Below are 17,902 nucleotides of genomic sequence, written 5' to 3' on the forward strand. Positions count from 1 at the left end.
GATCAGGGAAACCAATTTTCTGGTGAGTACATGTGATGCTTGTTTTTCCATTCTTGGGATACCTCACTTAATGTAATGGGTTCAAACTCTCTCCAGGAGAACTATAGAGATGTCGTATCTCCGTTATTTCTTATAGCTGAGTAATATTCCATGGTATACATATACCACAGTTTACTAATCCATTCATGTGTTGATGGGCATTTGGGTTGTTTCCACATCTTTGCAATTGTGAATTGTGCTGCTATAAACATTCGGGTACAGGTGTCTTTGTTATAGAATGACCTTTTTTCCTTTGGATATGTGCCCAATAATGGGATTGCTGGATCAAATGGTAGGTCTACTTGAATCTGTTTAAGGTATCTCCATAATGCTTTCCATAGGGGTTGCACTAGTTTGCAGTCCCACCAGCAGTGTATGAGTGTTCCTATCTCTCCACATCCACATCAACATGTGTTGTTTTGGGACTTCTAGATAAAGGCCATTCTCACTGGGGTTAAGTGATATCTCATTGTGGTTTCGATTTGCATTTCCCTGATGATTAGGGATGTTGAGCATTCTTTCATATGTTTGTTAGCCATTCTTATATCTTCTTTTGAGAAATTTCTATTCATGTCATTTGCCTACTTTTTCACAGGGTTGTTTGATTTTTTCTTGCTGATTTTCCTGAGTTCTAAATAGATTCTTTTTTTATTTTATTTTATTTATTTATTTATTTATTTTTTGTTTTTTTTTTTTTTGTTTTTCAGCTCATTATGGGGGTACAAAAGATCAGGCTATATACATTGCCCATGCCTCCCCATCCCCCTGAGTCTGAGCTTCAATTGTGTCCATTCCCTAGACAGTGCACATAGCACTCATCATGTAGGTGTGCACCCATCCCCTCCCCCCACCCCATCCCCCGCAGTCAGAACTTCAAGCGTGTCCATTCCCCAGGCAGTGCACATCACACTCAACAAGTAGGTATACATCCATCCCTTCCACCCAGCCCCAACCTCTGTTCGATACAGAATTGGTGTTATTCCCAAATGTGCATTCAGGGAAACCAGTTTTCATGTGAGTACATGTGGTGCTTATTTTTCCATTCTTGGGATACTTCACTTAATAGAATGGGTTCCAGCTCTCTCCAGGAGAACCAAAGAGATGCCATATTGGCATTATTTCTAATAGCTGAGTAATATTCCATGGTATACATATACCACATTTTGCTAATCCATTCATGAATTGATGGGCATTTGGGTTGTTTCCACATCTTTGCAATTGTGAATTGTGCTGCTATAAACATTCGGGGGCAGGTGTCTTTTTTATAGAATGACTTTTGTTCTTCTGGTTAGATGCCCAATAATGGGATTGCTGGATCGAATGGTAGGTCTACTTGAATCTGTTCAAGGTATCTCCACCTTGCTTTCCACAGGGGTTGCACTAGTTTACGGTCCCACCAGCAGTGTACGAGTGTTCCTGTCTCTCCACACCCACGCCAACATGTATAGTTTTGGGACTTTTTGATAAAGGCCATTCTCACTGGAGTTACGTGATATCTCATTGTGGTTTTGATTTGCATTTCCCTTATGATTAGAGATGTTGAACACTTTTTCATATGTTTGTTAGCCATTTTTATATCTTCTTTAGAAAAATTTCTATTCATGTCCTTTGCCCACTTTTTGATAGGATTGTTCAATTTTTTCTTACTGATTTTCCTGAGTTCTAAATAGATTCTTGTTATCAGTCCTTTATCTGATGTGTAGTATGCAAATTTTTTTTCCCATTCTGTAGGATGTCTGTTTATTCTCCTGACTGTGTCTTTGGCTGTGCAGAAGCTTTTTAATTTAATCAGGTCCCATTGAATTATTTTTGTTGTTGCTGTGATTGCCTTAGGGGTCTTCTTCATAAATTCTTTGCCTAGGCCAGTGTGTGTAAGAGTCTTTCCTACATTTTCTTCTAGAATTCTAATAGTTTTGCCCCTTAATATTTAAGTCTGTTATCCACCGTGATTTGATTTTTGTGAGAGGTGAAAGCTGTGGGTCCTGTTTGAGTCTTGTACATGTGGCTATCCAGTTTTCCCAGCACCATTTATTGAGTAAGGATTCTTTTCCCCAGAGTATGTTTTTTCTGCTTTGTCAAAGATTAGATGGCTATATGAGGATGGTTTTATATTTGGATTTTCTGTTCTGTTCCACTGGTCTGTGTTTCTGCACTTGTGCCAAAACCAAGCAGTTTTAATAACCACAGCCTTGTAGTATAGTCTGAAGTCTGGCAAATTAATACCTCTCATTTGGGATTCCTGTGATGGTGAAGTGGAGGTAATGATTTTTTTAACTGGAGATGAATTTACTGAATTTGTTTTTAGTTTCAGTAGATTTTTGTGAAATATTGCCCCTTTTAAATAGTTATTTGTTTTTTTCTTGTACACTTGTTTGAGTTCCTTGTATATTTTGCCCATTCAACCACCAGATTTATAACTTTAAATGGCTTTTTTTCCCCATCTGTTTGTTCTTTCATCATTCCATTATGTCTAGAGATGTACAGAAGCTTTTTATTTGAAATAATCATATTTGATTTTTTGTTTGTTTGTTGTTTGTTTTTGCATTGCCTGAGTTTTTTATGTTAAGTCGAAAACTCATTGTTCAGACGGATGTGATGGGGCTTTCCTGTGTTTTCTCATAGTAGTTTCAATGTTTCAGATCTTACATTTAAGTCTTTAATGCATTTTAGTTCATTTTTTACATATGGGGTTAAATGAGGGCCTCATTTCATTGTTCCTCATGTGGATATTTAATTATCCCAACACCAATTAGGGAAGATATTGTCCTTGATCCATTATATGTCCTTGTCACCTTTGTCTAAAATCAGTTAACTGCAAATGTATAGATTTAATTTGGAGGTCTGTACTTTCTCCATTGGCCTATGTGTCAGTATTTGTGGCTGTATTATACTATGTTGTTATTATACCTTTGCAATGTATTTTAAATTCATATAATGTGATGCCTAAGATTGGTTCTTATTTTCAGTTGCTTAGGTCATGCAGGGTCTTTTGTGATACCTTACAGATCTTAGAATTTTTTTAGAAATTTTTGTGAAAGATGTCATGGGTATTTTGATAGGGATTGCATTGAAACTGTAGATCATTTTGTGTGGTATACACACTTTAACAATATTAGTTATGCAAATACATGACCAAGGGATATCTTTCCACTTATTTTAACTTCTTAAAGTTCTTACAGGAATGTACAGATTGTCCACACTTTGGGTAAAATTTATTTTCAATAATTGTTTTGTAGTTATTGTATATGGGAATGCTTTCTTGGTTTCCTTTTCAGATAGTTCATTGTTAGTATATATAAATGCTACTAACTTTTCATGTTGATTTTGAATCCTGTATGTTTACTGAATTTATTATTTCCAACAGTATTTTGCTGGCATCTTTAGTGTTTTCTGTAAATAAGATTATCTTAATTGTAAACAGGGAGAATTTAAGTATTTCCTTTCCCATCTGGATTCCTTTCATTTTGTTCTCTAATTTCTCTGGTTTGAATATATAGTACTTTGTAGAATAAGAGTCTGAAACTGGGCATGCTAGTTATAATCCATATATAGCTAAAGTTTACAGATGTTTTCCATTTATTGTGATATTAGCTGTGCATTTGTCATATATGACCTTTATTGGGTCAGGTGAAGTTATCCTATACCTAAATTGTTGAGAGTGTGTATCATGAAGGGATGTAGAATTTTGTCCTGGGCTGTGTCGTTCTAGTCAGAATATGGGAAGATGCATCCATACATAGAGGAAGCCAAGAGAACATTATATCTATCATACTATGGGCATGACCTGCTAATGATGTCTACTGTGAGTGTCTGTCTCCCCAAGTATAATGGAGCCCAGGGAGCCTCTTCTGCTTTGTTCAGTGAATTATGCCATACTCAGCTTCGGAGAGGGAAACTGCCTATGGCAGCAGGTCAACAATCCCTTCAAAACACATAAGAAAATAATAAATTATTTATCTATGTATACTTGTCAAATGATTTTACCTTCCTTTTACATGGCTTCCAATATGTAGTATATATTAACAATATGGTTCAGATGTATAGTTATAAATTAATTATACATAAATTAATGGTCAATTTCCAAATATTATTTCATTGGTACTAGAATATTATTCTTAAAAAGTGGAGACCACTATGTCTTTAAGACAATATTGTCTTGGTGCTACCACTGGGCCAAACATGCCTGACTGTCCTGAAGGTACAGATATATATTTGTAGGAAGTATTAGATTGTCGGTTTTTGCTGTTTTGATATATGCATTCTTTTCATATATTCAGCTTTGGTAGAAAGAGTAGAAAGCACTAAATCAACTGTGCAAATTCTCCCTACAATTTTATATATATCTGGCTATTCAAGAGCAATGTTCTGCCTCAGCTATGAATTTCTAAATATGAGCCAAGAACAACACCTGCAGAAGGAAATTTCTGCATTTCTTTCAAATTTATATTTTGAGCAGGCAGATCTGTAATTTCCCTTTAACCATAAACATTCATTAACCTCAGAAGATGAATCTAAAGGCAAGTGTGAATTAGCCAATATTTGGATTCACATAAATGAGTTTTCTAAAATCTGGATAGGAAAAAGTGTTTATATCCATAGAATCTCACCTGAAAAGGTAATAGTAAAATTTGCCATATGTAGCAAATCCTCTAGGAAGGAGCACCATGTGATTATTTTGATGCCACTTTCCATATATCATAATGTGAATAATTATGTGGATTATTCTCCATATGTCTTGAGACAAAGATGTGAGTGATTTCCTTGTAAGTTTAGAAAGCTTATGTAATTATTATATGAAATAGAAAGTAAACTGGGAAAGAGCAAAAAAATTTGGAGGTTGAAAGGAAATTTTGGCAGTATAATGACACAACAAAGGTGACCACATCCTAATCCCTGGCTTGTGTAATTGTGTTAGCCTGTGTGACAGAGGAGAATTAAGGTTGCAGATTAAATTAAGGTTGCTAATCAGCTGACTTTAAGATAAGGAGATTACACAGGGTTATCTGGAAGGGTTCAATGTAATCACCAGCGTCTTTAAAGGGGTAACCAGGAGGCAAAAGATTCAGCTTCAGAATGAGGCAAAGTGAGAACAATGTGACCAGCCACTGCTGTCTTTGCAATTGGTAGGCAGACAAGAGCCAAGGACTTCAGGTTCCCTGGAGAAGCTCAGAGAGAAAAAATAAACAAGACAATAGTTTCACATCTAGAGCCTATGGAGCTAAATCTCACCCTGCTGACAACTTAATTTAGGCTAATAACATCCACTTATTTCTTTTGTCTTCCAGAAATGATATGTAATAGATACATGTTGCTTTAAGATTCTAAGTGTGTGACAATTCATTACACCAGGTAGTGGAGACTCACTCAGGAATATTGTCACATCTTATGAAAAGCTTTTTTAAAAAGTCATCTTAATGCTAATGAAATTCTGTTTCCTTTCTGTCAGAATCAATGATTTTGTAAAATCTGTTGGCAAGACTCCATTGTATCTCCACACAGGAAATAAGGAGTAAGCAATAAGTCAGAATGTTAAAAACTCAGAAGAGATGTAACAAACATAAGAAATCTAGGCTTCCCATTGTGAGATTTGATGATTCTTTTTCCATTTACATAAATTCACCGTTGAGTAAATTTATATGCTAAATTTTTACTGAACAAAGTAGAATATTAGTAAATGTTTCCAAGGAGGCCAGTCACTGTAGGGGCAGAGATAATGGACACTTACACAGGCTTTGTTATGCTTGACTTTGCACTAGGTTTATAATATAATTATATAATTTAGAAAATAATGCAGAGAGGCTGATTACATAAAAATTTGTATGAGGTACTCAGGCTTTCTTGAAGATAACTGAATTAAATAAAAATGATACTAGTTGTAATGAATTTCCTTATAAAAAAATCAATGTGAGTTTTATTGTTTTGTTGTTTAGGTACAAAATGTGTTACTTCTTTACTATTAATCTGAGAAAACTTTCTACTTAATGTTGAAATTAAAAATAATTTTTACCAAACTGGTATTGTAATCTTAGCAAATGCTTTTTTTCTTGCATGTATTCATATGGCTTATTCCACACAGGCCTAAGAGCACCAATATCATAACCAGTCATTTGGCCCCTGTTCACATAGTGATACTCCTCATTGACATTTTGTGACATCTATGGAACTGTTTGAGTCCTTGCATTTTCAGAATGACTTCAGAGCAAGGCGTTTTTAACACAAGAAGGGTGATGAGGGGTCTCTCCATCTGTATCCTGAGTGTGCTCTTGGATAACCGCCAGACCCAGCACCTCCTGGCTTGCTAGGTATAAACATATTCACAAAATACCTTTTTAAATGTGTTCTTCTTTTTATGCCTTCTCAATTTGTCTTTCAGGAGTAAACTTTTCATCTGTACTGTGGTATCTTTCTATGTGAGCTAGACCAATCTGATGATTCTCACAAAATTCTTCCCTTTCTCCCATGAGCTACATCATCAGGGTCATGTCACTCTGACAATATACAGGGATGCCTTTCTTGTAGGATTTATGGTGCTTTCAACTTGTGTATATGTTGATTCTCTTCTTAGGTACCAGAGGTGATCCCAATACCCTCAGAGCACTAGCCTCTCCCCAAGAATCTTCCCAGAGAAAAGAGCCACCCACATCATCCTGCCGCTGGTGGATTTCTTTATGGTAATGTACTGGGTGGACCTTATTATCTCATCAACTTCAATGCTGTTATGGGTATATTACCCAGTTATCTTGTGTAGCCAGAGGCTTGTGGTCAATATTATGTGACAGTGAGGGTTTGGTGCTTCTCAGTTCCAAAAAAGGATAATCAACATTTTAAAAATTATGTAGCAAAAATTACAGCAATTTTTAACAGGCTAATTAGAACCATGAATGCCTGAAAAGTAGATTCTTCTGCCATTAGTTACATTAATTAAGTAGCACATTTTGCCATCTCTTGTTATTAACTTGTGTGGAATCATATATTTAAAACATCTAAACACTGCTAGCACCCGTACTGCCATATTGTAGTTTCAAATTGTTGGGCATTATAGGAATCCTTGTAATTTCTTAGTTATCTTTTGCTGTGTTTATTGCAAGGATTTTAAAAATATACATGTCCAGCATGTTTTAAGTAAAATAGAAAATAAAAAAGTTAAAAGTGAAGAAAAAAATAAAAATATGTAATATTTCGTAATGCACAATATGCACCATGTACACTCAGGTGGAATAATATGCAAAGATATTTTGTGGCTGAAAACTGAATGTTATGAAAAATTCTGAGTTTCTTGATTTGTTCTATCACCCCATCCTCCTTTTCCAAAGGATAATGAAATTTGTAATCAATGATTATTTTTCTTTCATATTGAATCATTTCTTATGATTTGAACAAATTTGTGATGCATCAATCCTTGACTTTTGTGAAAAATATGTGTATATTTACATACTGACTATTTTTCTGTAACAATAGTCTTGTAACTGATAGAATGAGTGAATTGAGTTCAGGTCTGTTTATTTCAGGCATCACACTTCCACATTAGCATTTCCTGGATACTTAAAAAGTACTATCAGTTTGGCTTTTCCACTTAATTCAAAAATTTTAGAAGAGGATATTAACTGAAATTTGCTTGTGGTTAGATCTTACTTGCTGGTTACCCTACAACTGATATTTTCTAGTGTTATTTCCTATTGCCTACAAAATACGACATGTGGGATTTTTGTTCTCAGGATGTTAATGGAATTTTTAGTCCAGAAAATGGCATTTTTAATAATTTTTTCTTGCATTTGAAATAATTGTGTATCATCTGATTTCTGGTTCAAGATGGTGTCCATTCCTTATCTGCATAACTATTAAACCTTAATAATACAGCTGTTATATTAACTCTCTTTCTGTTAATTTAGTTATATGCCAAAACAGTTGAAATTTTGATGATATTAATATTGCCTAATATCATTATAAATGTTTCAATTTTTCTTTATTTCATGAATCTTTGTATTATACCCTGGAACTTATATATTATGATACATGTGAAATCATCTTTGGAATACTGTCTAACATATTGAATTTTCTTAGTAAATATTAAATGTTCTGATTAATAAAATTTCCACTTATTTATATGATTATTGACTTAACATGTCATATAGTATTTGTTATTACTAAAATCTTGAGGCAAAAGAGGAGGGTAGTTTAGCCTTCCATCTTGATGGAATACAGGTTAAATGGAATAGTTTTCTAATTTACTTTGAATACTGAATATTATCGGTCTCAAAAAAAATAAATGAGTGATAAATATGGCATGTATAATGATTTATTCATGCTTAAATAGAGGACACTAGGGAATACACCATTTGTGTATTATCCCAAAGCACCATTCTTCTAGTTTATGTTTTCTACTTTTTAATAACCACTTTGCAAATCTAGATATCTCAAAAACTACAAATTATAAACAAAACCCCAGGTAAGCACAAATTAGCAAAATTAACTGAAGTACAGAATACAGAGATAAAACTATATATAAAAAAGAATGCACAAACAGACTGATAAGAATGGAATACACATAATAAAAAAAAATGTTTAAAAGATACAAAGGTGAACTAAAACCAGAAGCTTGTAAGGCATATTAATGGACAGCACTCTCTTTTTCTTCACAAAAATGAAAAAAAAATGATATTAATTTGTAAAGTACACACTGCTCCATCTCACTGATTGTTAGGAAAATGTAATGCATCATCATGACAATATAAAGAACTTTGAGAATGACTCTGTCAAGACAGTAGGCTAGTTAGCTCCAGGCTTTATTTTCACACAGGAACATTCAAGCAAAGAGAAAGAAAAAATGGCTATGACTGAGTATCTAAAACAACCTTATAAGAAGCTCTGTCATATACGGCTTGTATCATTTTTAGTTAGGTTCCATCTATGCCTATTTTGTTAAGCGTTCTTATCATAAAAGGGTGTTGAATTTTGTCAAATGCTTTTTCTGCATCTATTGAGAGGATCATATGGTTTTTATTTTTGCTTCTATTTATGTGGTGAATTACATTTATGGATTTACGTATGTTGAACCACCCCTGCATCTCTGGGATGAAGCCCACTTGGTCGTGATGGATTATTTTTTTGATAAGCACTCGGATTTGATTTGCTAGGATGTTATTGAGAATTTTTGCATCTATATTCATATGAGAAATTGGTCTGTAGTTCTATTTTTTTTGTTGCATCCTTTTCTGGTTTTGGTATCAATGTTATGTTGGCTTGGGAAAACGTGTTGGGGAGAATTCCATCCTTCTCGATGTTGGAGAATAGTTTATGTAGGATGGGCACCAGTTCTTCCTTGTATGTGTGGTAAAATTCAGGTGTGAACCCATCTGGACCAGGGCTTTTCTTTTTGGGAAGGTTTTTTATTGCTGTTTCAATTTCAGTTCTTAATATTGGTCTATTCAGGAATTATATTTCTTCCTGGTTGAGCCTGGGAAGACTATGTGTTTCTAAAAATTTGTCCATTTCCACCACATTTTCCAGTTTGTGTGCATAAAGATTCTTGTAGAATTCATAGATGATATCGTGTATCTCTGTGGCATTGGTTGTGATTTCTCCTTTCATGTTCCTAATGGAGGTTATTAGAGATTTTTCTTTTCTGCTCTTAGTTAGTCTACCCAGAGGTGTGTCTATTTTGTTTATCTTTTCAAAGAACCAACTTTGTTTTATTAATTTCCCTTATGTTTTTTTTGTTGTCCTTTTCATTTAATTCTGATTTGATCTTAGTAATTTCTCACCTTCTGCTGGGTTTGGGGTCAGTCTGTTCTTCTTTCTCCAGCTCTTTGAGTCTATTCATTAGGTTGTCTATTTGTAAGTTTTCTGTCTTTTTGATATAGGCATTTATGGATATCAATTTTCCTCTCAGGACTGCTTTAGCTGTGTCCCATAGATTTTGATAAGTTGTGTCTCCATTGTCGTTTAATTCAAAGAAACTTTCGATTTCCGTCTTGATTTCTTCCTTTATAGAATAATCGTTGAGGAGAAGGTTGTTTAGCTTCCATGACTTTGAGTAGGAATGAGAGTTTCTGTTAGGGTTCATTATTACTTTTATTCTGCTGTGATCTGAGAAGATGCTCTGAAAACTAGAAAAAAAATCTATAAAAGGCAACAAAAATCCAATCAAGAAAAAGCCACATTCAGCATGGTAGGAAATTTTATGGCCTTTCATTTTCCCTTGCTCAACCCCCTTCCTTGCACAACATAACATGGTCCATAGGAAGCAGATCATGCTTTGTTCCCTATCTCAGGCAAAAAGGGGGAGAATAGGAGATGTTTGAAATGGTCAACCTGCCTGTGGACTGTCCAAAGAACTGTTTTTATCTTCAATGCCTTAGAATTCTGATGGGGAATGGTGACACCATTTGGATATTAGGATGGCAGGAGTTGCAGAATGTAGGGTGTTCTCCAGGGCACCCACAATCTGCACTAATCCTGCAGATTCATGGATTTCTGAGACTGAGAACTGGTGGATAGAGATCTACAATAGAATTTCAATGGTCATGACAAGAACCTAGGTTGAGACTCTTTCAGGAATTCAGAAAGTCTTACTTTGTGTAAGAAAATTGCTAGGTTGAGTAAACAAAAGTCTAACTCAAATCAAAAATAGAGTCATGGCCCCTCAAACATTTCCCAGACTGGAGCAGTTTACAGACCCCTATCCCTTTGATGCGGAGGCCAGTTTTCTTTAAGAAAACACCCCACTGCATTGTCAAAAACAGATGTGGTTATTTTTTTACATGCTTCCCTAAAGGGGTCTACCTCGTTTTGCCAGGATGACTGTGCATTGGGGAAAATAAACAAGCAGATCTTTCAGGGACTACTGCACAGTTATGAACGAATGATAGTATTAGGATACCAAACATTACTGTAGTCTTCTTATGGAGGACAAATACTTAATAGAGTTTAAGCTAAGGACCCTTTCAGAGTGGGGATATTGTGTCCCTGAACCCAACCTGTGGTTATTTCCCCAGTTCCAGAATGCTTAATTGGAGCAGATACAGCATTTGGCAGAATCCCCACATTTGTCCTGTGACCTGTTGAATGCAGGTTTCTATGGTGGAAAAGTCCAAGTGGATAACACTGGAACTACCTCTACTTAGATAAATAGTGAACCAAAAGCAATATGGCATTTCTGGATGCATTGAAGGGATTAGTGTCATTATCCAAGGTATCAAGGACTTTAAAAGTAAAGGTGAGGCTGTATACAGAAGATCTTTATTAAACTGTCTTATTTGGCCTGTGCAGAAATCAGATGAATTTGAAGAATGGCAGTAGATTAACCTAGGCTTATCCAAATGGTGACTCTAGTTGCAACTACTGTATCAGGTGCAGCTTTATTACCAAAACAAACTAACATATATCCTATACCTGGTATACAGCTATATGTCTTGCAAATGTATTCATTTTAATATCGTTCAATAAGAACCACCAGAAAGAGCTTACTTTTGTCTCACAAGGGCAACAATACACTTTCACTATCCTACCTAAGGTGTATATCAATGCTCAAGCCCTATGTCATAATTTAGTTCACAGATTTCTTGATCATAATTCCCTTCCACATAGATATCACACTGGACCATTACCTTGATGACATTATTCTCATTGTGCCTAGTGTGAAAGAAATAGAACCACCCTAGCCTTAGTGTTAAGATATTTATGTAACAGGAGGTTGAGAATAAATCTCACTAAAAATCAGGGACCTTATATCTAATTGATATTTCCAGGGGGCCAGTGCACAAAAGGCCTTCTGAGATGAGGAATAATTGGTTGCATCTGGGCAATCCTACAACTAGAATAGAGGCACAACAACTACAGGGCCACTTTGGATTTTTGACACAATATACACTTTATTTGGGTGTGTAACACCAGCTGATTTACCAAGTGACTTAAACTACTTCTAGTTTTGTGTGTGGGGGGCCTCAGATGAGAAGGCTCTGCAAAATACCCAGGCTGCCATGCAAACTGCTTTATCACTTGGGTAGTATTTTCCAATATGTCCTATAGTTTTTAAACTATCAATGACAGCTAAAGATACTTTTCACAACTTTTGCAGGCCCCCATAGGTAAACAATAGCTAAAGCCTTTAGGATTTTATTAAAATAATCTCTACAATGTTCCGCACATAATTACTCCTCTTCTAGAAGAAGCTCTTGGCCTACTACTGGGCATTAGTAGAAACTGAATGCTCTACCATGTGCCACCAAGTTTTCATGAAACCTGAACCACCCATTATGAGCTGGATCTAACCTTACCCATAAGCCATGAAGTTGGGCATGCACAGCAACATTCTATTCTCAAATGGAAGTAGTATATATATGATTTGGACTCATTATGCCCTGAAGACACAAATAAGTTACACGAAGAAGTGGTTCAAATACTCATCGTCCCCACTTCTGCTATACTGCCTTGTCTCTGTCTTTTTATGCCTCTGTGGCTCATGGGTAGTTGCCTATGGTCAGTTAACAGAGGAAAAGAAGACTTATGTCTTCTTTAAGATAGTTCTGCAATGTATGCAGGCACTATCCAAACGGAGATAGCTTAGGACTATAGCGGCTCTCTGGGGCATCCCTGAATGACAGCGGTGAATATTTTTCCTCATAGTGGGCCAAAATTTGAGCACTGACACTGGGTGTTCAGGTTTTTTTTTTTTTGGAAAAAAATAAGATATGTCCAGGCATGCAATTGCATAACAGTTTATAGGTTGTGTCAAAAGTTTTGGCTATAGGGTCAAGGACTTAGAAAAATCATAATTAGAAAATTGGTGACAAATTTGGAAAAAATGTGGATAGACATATCTGTACATGAAAACTGTGAAAATAGGTGTTTTCCATGTTAATGCCCACCTAACGGTTACATCAGAGGAGGATTAAGAGTCAAGGGGATAGAATGTCTCATTCTTTGGATTCCTGTTGGCGTCTCTCCCCAACCAACTCATCATTGTATACCAGCATCTTGAACAAAATGGCCATGGTGGTAGGAATGAAGGTTATATTTGGGATTCACAAGGTGCACTTCTGTGCACCAGGTCAAGCTGGCTCTGACCACCCCTGAAATCACAGTCTTCCAGTAGCAGAGATCAATAGTAGGTCTCTAATATGGCATTATTCCTCAGGGTGATCAGCCACCTCCCTGGTTTAATGTTGATTAAATTCAACCAGTTCAGTCATAGACCCAATATTATGTCCCGAAAGAGGGGGCACTTACTCTGTATATGGATTTGCCTTCTCTGCACACAATGCTTCTGCCCAAACTACCCTCTGTGGACTCACAGAATGCTTTATCTGCTATTATGATATTCCATACAGCACTGTTTCTGACCAGGGAATGGAATCCACAGCCACAGAAATGAAGCAAGATGGCATGCCATTGAATTCATGATCTTTCCATGTTTTGACCACCATGAAGTATGTGGTTTGAGAGAATTGTGGAATGGCATTTTAAAGACTCTTTACAGAACCACCTAAGTTACAAATATTTGCATGGCTGGGGCAAGGTTCTTCAGAAAGATGCTTGTCCCCTGAATCCATGTCTAATGTATGATCCTGTTTCTCTTGTGCCCAGGTTCATGGGTCCAGAAAACAAGGGATGGAAAAAGGAATGACACCACTCCCTATTACTCCTAGTGAATCACTAGAAAAATTTTTGCTTTGTATTATCACTATTTTATACTCTTCCATCATAAAAGTATTAATTCTACAGGGAGGAATAATCTCACAAAGACACACTATGAGTCCCTTGAACTAGGGTTTAAGACAGCAATTGGGCATTTGGAATCCACCTCACGCCTCTGGATCAACAGGTAAAGAAAGGAGTTATCATGCTGGCTGGCATGTCTGATGCTCACTATCATGGAGAAAGTGGACTGCTACTCTACACTGGAGGTAAGGAAGCATATGTCTGTAACACAGAAGATACCTTTGGGCTTTTAAACAAAAGTTTTGCTATGCACTGTGATTAAGGTCAGTATGAAAATAAAACAACCCAGTCCAGGCAGGCCTACATATGACCCAGTCCCTTCTGGAATGAAAGATTGATTTTCCCTACTGTAAAAAGGACCGTGATCAACGAAGATTCTTGCTGAAAGTACAAGGTACACAAAATCAGCAGTGAGAGTAAAGTACTTATAGATAACAGGTATAATTGGTACCAGTTGCAGACAGAAGTATAATTGTCATGAGTATTTTTTTGTGTTGTTATAAATAACATTTGTATGTATGTATACATACGTAAATTTTACAGAGCCTAGGATGTATTGATTTCACATCAGTATTTAAGTATTGTTAATTTTATATTATAGTATAATATTTAAGCTACTAGTTGCCAGGACAAGAATAAACATCACTCAACAACTTTACCTCTTCCTCTGGGGAAGAGACAAGTGGGTTTTCAGCTGTACCTAAGATGGTTGAATCATGATACATGGAATAATGACCTTGTTATTGTCTTTACTTATAGATTAGTGTGATTTAAGAAGATGCATGTGGGTACCAAGTTGACAAGTTATAGACTTTAACAGGTAATTTTGTATCACCTTCACTGTGTTAAGGTATGCTGAAATAGCTAGAAAACATTATGTCTGAGTGTGTCTATGAGGATGTTTATTAAAGAGATTAGCATTTGAATTAGGAGGAGTAAAGATCTACCCTCACCAAATAAGGCAGGCATGATCCAATGTGATAAGGGCCCAAATAGAAAAACAATGTGGAGAAAGACTGAATTTTGTCTGTCTTCTCTTAAGCTGCCCCATCTATCTTCCCTACATTTGGACACTGGAGAGTCAACCTCTCAGGACCTGGATTCTGGGACTTCCAACAGCAGCCCCTCTGGTTTCTCTGGCCTTTGGCCTTGGGCTATTCACTTGTAGCATCATATTCCCTGGTTCACAACCTTTAGACATGGACTGGATTACACCACTGGATTTACTGGTTCCCCCAGATTGCATACCTCTTAGGACATATTCTGGGACTTCTTGGTATCTGTAATCACTTGAATAAATTCTCATAAAAATTTTCCCTATATGTACACATATGGAGAAAGGGATTATTATTTATTTATTTATTTATTTACCAAGATGTATATCCTATTGGTTTTCTTGTTCTGGAGAACACTGACTAATGTGGTGTGTCAGAGAGAAGTAATGCTCAGAGCAGAGATGTGTAGGCAGAAATGACTTGGCCAGAGGGCTTTGGGGAGGCAGTCAGTCTGGCTGTAGCAAGTCTCAGAAGAGGACTGGGCTGCTAAGAGGAAGCACTCTCCACCACCCAGTGTGAGGAAGATCCGCAACCCACATCCAGTGGTGAGATGAACTGATTTGAAGTCAACCAGTCAGCAGCCATTCTGGGCACAGTGGTGGAAACCAGCAACACATCCATGATGGGAGAGTTCGCTCAATAGAAAGCATTTGGGTGTGTGGAGACATTGGTCCTGGTAAATTAGGAGAAGTATAAGGACATTGCCCAATAGGGCAGTGAAAACAATTGTTAGAACCATCACAAAGGAAAATTGGCAGACTCTTGTGTTGTTAAAAAGGCCTAGGACAAAAAAATATGAGGTGGTGTTTCTATTTTCCATGATTTCAAACAGTAGTGACACTGAAAATGGACAAATAGATGAGAGAGTTGTCATCATGGTCAACGGCAAAGAAGAAAAACTCTGTAGAAGAATGCAAAGATGTTTATTTTCAGCCAAATTTGAGGACGATGGCCCAGAGACATGTCCAAGAAGCCTTGAGCAAATGGGCTTGCTGTTCCTGGGCTACAGGTTGGATTTATAGATTGTGGGGAGACAGGAATTACAGTTAAAGTCATAAATCAATCCATGGGAGAAGAACTCAAGATGGCGGAGTGGTGGTGACTGCCTGGATCTGTGCTCCCAGTGAGGAAGACGTGGATCCGGACCTGCCACAACGCTAGAAGACCGCTCCCACACAGGAACCGTGGTCTGAATCCACGGAAAATCAATGTGGGACAAACAGAGCGAGTGAAGTCTGAGGTGAACGAAAATTAGGATCGCGGGATTCTGCGGAACGCTCACAGACAGTAGCCAGTGGAGCACGGGTCAGCTACACCTGCCCGCAGGTGGCGCGGGTGCAGCCTCTTGGGAAAGCGGCTTGCTCTCCTCAATGACCTCTGCTCCCAATTGATTAGAGACCTCCCTCAGGCCAGTGTAGAATCACCGAGGGATACGTGGGGCATTGCAGACAGGAGGCTTTTTCGGGAAAATACCTTAGAACCTGGGGGCTCTCAGCTGAGACAGCACTTGGTGAGGAGGGACAGTCCTATGCCAGGGCGGAAAAACACAAAAGAACCCGGACAGCGAATAACGTTGTGCCTCCGTGCTGCTTTTTTCGGCGGTTCTCCAGCCGGTGCCCCCCAGTGAGCGTCCTTGCTGGCCAGCCCCCGGGCAGTGGCGGTCTCTGCCTGCAGGGGAGCCGGTCCCCTCCAGCCCCAGAGCTCTGCAGGCGCCATCCTGAAAGTGAGGGCGAAACCGCTCGGGAGCCATAAAGTGCCGAGGGGCTCTCTCTGCCCGGCGCCCTCTGCTGGTCTTTGAACCAACGCCAGGAGTGCGGGATATGCATGAGCACGCTGGGTAGCAATAAAGGATGAACAGCTTGGACCCTGGGGGAATCTCCGCCGGGGCCGCGCTCGGCATGAAGGGGCGGAGCTGCGCTAAGGGGAAAAAAAAAAAATAATAGACTTGCCGAACTATATATTTTATTCTTGGTGAATTTTTTCTGGTTTTTTTTTTTTGCGGTGGCTCACGAGCCGGACAGCCTCGGTGGGCACCTTTGCCCTCCGGGCCTCTGGCTGCCGCGCCTTTTTGAACGCGGAGGCTAGATCCCCACCACCCCAGGAGCACTGCGGGCGCACAGATGCCATCTTGAAATAGACTCCGAAACCGCTCGGGACCCAGCCGAGTGGGAGTGAAGGGGTGGAGCTGCGCTAAGGCGTAAAAACAAAAAATTTAAATCGCCGCTCGGGACTCAGCCGGGCGGGCGTGAAGGGTTGGAGCTGCACTAAGGCATAAAAACAAAAACTTTGAATTGCCGCTGGGGACCCAGCCGAGCAGGCGAGAAGGGGCGGATCTGTGCTAAGGCATAAAAACAAAAAACTTTGAATCACCGAAGTATATACTTCAGACTTGTGTATCTTTTCGCTTTGCGGTGTCGTGTGGTGCTGTGTAGTTTTGTTTTTGTTCTTTTTTGTTTGTGTTTTTGGTGTTTTTGGTTTGGTTTTCTGTATTTTTTTTTTCTTCTTTTTTTCTTTTCTCTTTCTTTTTCTTCTCTTTCTTTTCTTTCTTTCCTCTTCTTTTCTTTTCTTTTCTTTTGTTTTCTTTTTTTTTCTTTCTTCTCTCTTTTCACCTTCTAACTGGAGACCCATGGTGAGCTTCAGAACGGGCCAGGCCCCTGGCTCTGGTACATACCGGATCCATAGCAGTCACCCCCAGCGCCGGCGATCTGCGAGCGCACAATCGCCATCTTGGGGACCAAAGCCAAGTCATTGCAGAGCAATAGGGAGCCAAGAGGCTCCCTGGACGGCCCCCTCCCCTGGTCCACGGACCTTATATAGGGGCCCTGCCCACGTGTAAACACCGAATACTTCTCCAGTAGCGAGAGTGTGGAACATGATCCCTGGGGACATTGGGCCAAGGCAGACTTTTGCCCGTGGGAGCTAGAGCAACTGGGGTGCTGAGCGAGCGAGGGCACCGTCCACTCCCCATAGCTAGTATCTTTCCTGCGGATAGAGACAGAAACCTCCCCTATAGAGGAAGAACCAAAGGGAAACAAACAAACAAACAAAGATAATTTCGGTCTACTACTAGTGTGGACACTGCCTGCCTT

The sequence above is a fragment of the Eulemur rufifrons genome, chromosome 30 (assembly GCF_041146395.1).
Source record: "Eulemur rufifrons isolate Redbay chromosome 30, OSU_ERuf_1, whole genome shotgun sequence".
NCBI lineage: Eukaryota > Metazoa > Chordata > Mammalia > Primates > Lemuridae > Eulemur > Eulemur rufifrons.